Source organism: Prinia subflava, chromosome 3 (assembly GCF_021018805.1).
Source record: "Prinia subflava isolate CZ2003 ecotype Zambia chromosome 3, Cam_Psub_1.2, whole genome shotgun sequence".
In the NCBI taxonomy this organism is placed as follows: Eukaryota; Metazoa; Chordata; class Aves; order Passeriformes; family Cisticolidae; genus Prinia; species Prinia subflava.
In genome coordinates this window covers 3,844,719-3,850,847 of record NC_086249.1, presented here as the reverse complement: position 1 = coordinate 3,850,847, position 6,129 = coordinate 3,844,719, and positions in this window count along the sequence as shown.

Genomic DNA, 6,129 nt, shown 5'->3' with positions numbered 1-6,129 from the left:
TGCACTGTAATTACAAAACAGGTTTACAAAAATAATCCCTGTATAGCTGGAGTTGCAGTTAAGAATGAAAATGCTGCACCAGGCTTTGATGGAGCCAGGCACTTACTCTTCTAGGAAGTCTGTGAGGTTTTGGCTGGCACAGATAAACAGGTACCACTTTAGGAAGTGGACTAAAATGTCCTCCCTTACCTGGTCTGGAGGTAGGAAAAAAGTTACTTTTTGATAGACTGAGCAAGCTGAAAACTACGGTGGTGTTATTTAATGTGACAGTGTAAAGAAGTGTGGGTTAAAAAGGTGGTGATGGGGAGGAGGGCAACTGTTTTTTCTTTACAGTACCCCTTACCTGCCCTGTCCTCTGATGCTGTGGCCCCTGGAGAACCTCAGCCCAGCAGAAGAAGCTTTAAATGTCTTACTGAGCAGGAAATAAAGCTGGTTACAGCATCAATGAGGAAGTACAATTAATGTGGGGTAAAATACGTCATGACTTTGGCAGCCACAGGGAAGGTGACAGAGGAGAAGGTGGTTCCTGTCCCCCAAGGCCAGCTAAAGGGGCTACATCTGTTTCACTGGTGACAGTGTGAGCTCTTGACATGCTCTGTGGGTGAATTAATAGCACAGTGCATGTCAAAGCAAGGAGGGAAAAGATGCTAAAACAAAACAAATGGCAGAAGAGAAATGCCCTGTGCTGAAAGGTACAAGTCACTACTTGTTTGTTTACCCACCACAGAAAACAGCCCATTTACTCTGTGCACTTGGTGAGGGACTGGTTCATGCCCTGAGCCTGCTCTTAATCCAGATTACAGCCTCGGGCTGGGACACCTGAACAAAACAACCTCAGTGCATAGCTGGAGCTGCCTGGCCAAGGGCTGGGGAGCAGCAAAGGAAAAGTGCTGGGAGCTCACAAGGCTTTGTAGAGAAGAGCAGGGAGGAGGGAGAGGCTCCAGCAGTATTTTCTCCATGCCAGACTGGTGGTGGGGAGGTCACAGCAGCAGCTGTAGTGGTACAGTTCACCAAACTATGGGCAAGGCCTTCTCTTGCCTTCATGCTGCTCCCACACCTTTAACTTCCCTGGCACTGTTCCAGCAAGACACACCTTTGGCAGGTGAGAGAAACCTCTGTGTTACCTTGATACTTAACCCCTGTGGTGTGCCATCACCAGCCCAGCTCAGGTTGGTTTCAACCCTCCTGAAGAGGACAAATGAGACCAGGTTTTTTGTGGAGTTGCTTCTTAGTATAAATGCCTTCATTTGGAAAGTGTCCCCCTCCTCCCACAGAGTGACAGCCCAGGTGAGGCAGGGCCCATTGCAAGGCTTGGGCTTCGCTTGAATCCCATGGAACTGGGAAGATGTTAAACCCCCAGGACAAAAGGGGAGTGTCCAAACTGCAAGCTCTGAAAGCATTGCCTCAGGATGGTCATACCAGTTTAAAGACCTGTGAACCTTTTGCTGGAATAGTTCTTAAAGGGAGCTACTTTCTGGATTTATAGGTAGCTTTGCCAGCCCAGTCAATCTGTGGCTAAACTTTATTTTTTAGTAAAGCAAATGCACATGTGTTTGCTGTTGTAAGCATGTCTTAAGCATAATATTCCTCAACATGGTGATCTCACAGGTCTGAAAAGGAACCCAGTGAAAGAGTAGCTTTGCCAAGGGAACGACTCTAAAGCCATACATGTAGGTGGCAGTCATACCTCATTGGACTCCAAGCAACCCCAGGTGCCGAAGTTCCTTCAGCGCCAAAGAGGAACTGATGACATTTGAAAGTCCTTGAGGTCTGCATCATCTGGTGTCTGGCTGTCTGGAGAGAATATCAGCGCTCTGAGACCACCTCCTACTGTCTCTGCATTCCTGAAGGTGTTCTGGTGACCCCGAAGGAAGCAAAACCCAATTTTGCCAGCAAAGGACTAAAGATGAGACGAGAGCCGAGTGTTGTCATTGCAGAGGCACAAGGGGCATGGAGGGTGGCAGGGAGCTGAGCTGCAGGTCCTTCACCTTATTCATGGCTCTGCACACTGCCACAACAGGGGTCTTACCAAAGTATAATAATGGCCTGCCTGATGCAGTAAAAAGCAGCTTTTTGCTACAGCACCAAGGACCTCTCCTTTATAGTACTGGATCACGCTTCCCTTGTCTGATTATACCAAAGTGGCCTCCTTTTAACTCTGGTGCCTGATCAGGTCACCCAAAATAAATAAACAAGACCAGTGGGAGGGCTGGGGAAGACATCTACTTTGAATGTACTGCCACTGGGTCATGTGGGTGGTTCAAGACCAGGGCTCATTCCAGGCTTCTCAGTCCAAGAGAACACCTGGCAAAAAGAGGCAGTCCCTCCTCCTGGGTCTGCAGAGTTAATCATTGGTAGGTTTCTTGCCATTCTAGCCTAAAATAGCTGGAGGGGAAGGAGTGCTTTCCCCACTTCCCTTGGGTGCCCCTGCACACAATCATGAGCCTCCGAAGGGTGTCTGGCGGATCAGGTTCCTGGCTTAGATGTTGTTCCATCACTTCTAACCCTCACCCAGAGCAGCTCAGCCAAGCTGGCTGGATTCTGTGAGGTGCAGCCTCTGAAAAGCCGGTTCAAGCACCCCAGACTCCCTCAAGACAGCACAAATGCAAGGTTTCATTTGGGTTTGATTTAATAGCAGGCTGGCCTCTGTTAGCAGCACAGGAGTGAACTGAAACTGCTCAGGAAGACACAGCCTGTGCCAATAGAGGCAAAAGGTTATTTGGCTTTGGTGTAAAGGCAAATAAAAATAAAGAAAAAAACCCCATAACTGCTTTTAATGCAAGATGTTTGACAGCTATGACAAGAAATGTAGGTAAGAAATGTAGAATCTTCTGTAGTCCCTTCCAGTGGTACAGTTCCAGACATGTTCTGATTTTGGGACTAGTTACTGCTGTTGAGTCTGAAGTGAATTGTGGAGACACAGAAAGTCACAAGTCACATGGAGCAAAAGGAGAAAAAAGGGATGTGCCAACGGAGGCTTCAGGCCACAGCTGGGTTTTTGGAGCTGTGACTTTGTTTCAGGGCATCCGGGGGAGCACAGGATAAAAATGACCCTAAGTCCAGGAAAACATGGCCTTGGAGGAAGGACTGGAACTAACAGGTTAATTAAAAAAAAATAATAATAATAAAAAAAAATCTGTGGCATGGCATGGCAACATGAGGAATGAAAGATGCAAGAGTCACGTCCCCAGACCTGCAGCAGAGCAGACAAAAAGCTGACTCTGCACAGGGATGGAGACAGACCAGACACTTTCAAAGCTCCTTTTGCCAATGCCCATGTTAATGTTTTAACAACTCAAAAGGAGAAACTAAGGAAAAATTTTCCACTGCAGCAGTTCCTTCACATCCTGCCTGCACAGGGAGCTGCTGCCATGAGCAGTGCTCGGAGCACACAGCAAGGGGCCAGAGCAGAAGGTTGGGATGGACTGAGCTCCTCAAACAAGAGATCAGCGCAGCAGAAGAGCCCCCACATGTGCCCACCTCTGGTGACACAGGACTGGGGCTGCTCTGATGGACCTCTCCATTCTGCAGTGCCACTCTGCAAGCCCGTGGCTGTATCTCAGCCTGCAGGAGTCAGAGGCATCTGTCGGAATGGTAATCACACTGCCAGGATGGATGTTGCTGTTCTGGGAGCGAGACTGCTGGAAAAACCCCTTCTCAAGATGGGGTCATGACTACAGACATGACTACTGAAACGAAGTTTCATGGAAAGGGAAAAAAACCCAAACCCCTTGTGATTCCTGGGATTGGCAAGTTGTGCTTTTGGCTAGAAGAAGACTGGGGACTTGAGGACCCATGTATGAGGCCAGATAGGGTTCTGGGTCATGAGAGATCATGAGGACACTGGTTTGTGTCTCCTTTTCTTTGGCACAGCCTGCAGTTTGCAAAAACACTGTTGCTTCCTGGGAAGCTCTGAAAATCTGTATGTGTATGTCCTGGGCAAAAAGGCTGACAGCCATCCTGTGAGGAGGAGGATGGTCAGCATTAATTACATTTTAATGACCAGTCCATGCATTTGGGAGAGCAGAGCTCACCTTGCCTCCAGAGGCTGTTTGTCTTGAATGCTCTTCAAACTGGCATGAATTCTCTTAATGCAGAGGATTGTACCTACTAAGTAAAGCTAGAAGAGAGCAACTGGGGGAAAATGTCATGATTATTCATAAAGACCCATTAAAAACGGTCTTTAGTGGTTTAATTCTCTCTTAGTGAGTGTGGTTGTTGGATCCATGCTTTGTTTTGATTCAGATGGTATCTGCATCAGAGTGAATCATCTGAACTGAAGCCCTGAGCTTTTGAAATATTGCCATTTCTTTAGGGAAGCAAAAAAATAGAGCCAAAATTTAAATTCAGATTATTAAAATAAGCAGTTTAAAAACACCTGCATAAAAGTTCTCATTTATTTTAACTTATTAAAGCAAAAAATGCTGAGTAACAAATCAGTCCCTGATCTGTCCCACACCCCGCATCCTTGCACATGGGCACTACCAAGCTGGTGCTAGACTGGAGAAGTGATCCAGATAAACCTTTTTAATTTTTAAATGGGGCATGTGAGTGCTTTTTCCCCCTCCATGTTTCCTAGATAGGCTGTGCACCACGCTGTGTCATTTTTCCTAAACGGCAGACCACAGTTCTTTTACAGCTGGCTTGTAGCAGGGGGAGTGTTTTGTCTGAGTCACCAGAGCCATCTGGTCTAGGCAAATATTTTAGTGAATGATCTCTCTTTCTTACTTAGACTGCTTTTATTCTTCTATTTATGTGAAGACAGGGGCAGGGTGATCTCTCACTGACTTGCTCACCCTCCCTCCACGAGCTGGCATTAGACCATGGCCTCACTCAGTTTCAACACCACCAAACATGACAATGTCTGTGGGCAGATTTTCAAGCTCTGCTTGAACTATGAATTAAAGTTTTAAAAGAAGTATTTTTTTGCTTCCTGGGCATTTGCAAACAATTCTCTTCAGTTCCCTGCAGATTGATTGCTCAGGGTGTAAGTACATCATGTGGGGGTGGGCGTTCCTCAAAACACTGACCTGTGTGTGCTTCCTGCAGCACTTGGGTATCACTCCAGGTTCACAACTAGTGTTTGTTTGAAACAGCAAGTTCCTTCCCTCATTGCAAGATGGGCTGGGTGCCTTCAGCTTTATCTCCTTCCCTTGGCTCTCAAATGATGTTTGCTGGTGCTGGTTCGTGGTGGTGTTAGACACTGGGTCTTCTGCCATTCTCACACAACAGGTACTTGATGTGATATAAATATTTGATCTGGTAAAAACCTTCCATGGAGGCAGCATAAGAAAACCATCATGCAGTTACAAATAACATTTCTTCTGAACAGCAATAGACCGGCTGTTGGAAAAGCAGCAGTTCCAGAGACTGCTGCATTTCTGGAGTTGGCAGTGCTGGAGACCCCCTGGGTGCTAATGCTGTGTAGATGCAGCAGGAAAAGAGAGCCCAAACTTGCAGCTGAAGACCCCACAGTGACATGGAGACCCCACTGCTGCTGGTTTTGCTCAGCCCTTGTGAGCTGAGGTCCTCTCTCCCTGCTTGCACACCAGCCCCCAGCACACGGAGATGGGGGCCCTGGGAAGGGGCCAGAGAAAACGCTGCTTTTATTTTCATGGGCCTATGTCTGCCCTCGGATTTCTCACTGCTCAAAGCCAGCTCTGCACACAGGGCTTTGGCTTCCCCTTTCTGCAGCACAGCCTGCACTTAAAACTGAGATGTGTGCATGTGTGCACCTGCTGAGGGGTGGGAAGGTTTTGACTGTGCTTGTGCTCCTTTGCACCCATGGATGAGTGACACTGCTCTGGGGGCCCTGTGGCCCTCCTGGACAGGCCCTGAGCCCAGGCTGCCTCTCCCCAAGGTCCTTCTTCCTCCCCCTCAGCCAGCAAGCCAAAGTGACAAGGTCAGACATGGGTGATTTTTCAAATGACTCATTTGCAAGTAACTTCCTACAATGGACTAAAGACAGCTGAGTCACTGCCTCTGAATCGAGGTTTCAGGGGTTTTACACACTACTGGGTGTAGTCTGTCTGTCTGTCCCCATGCACATGCATGGAAGGTCCTTGGCAGATGCAAGGCTGGAAGATGCCCAGAGGAGGATCCCCTCCTCCTTAGAGCTGGCTTGTGTTT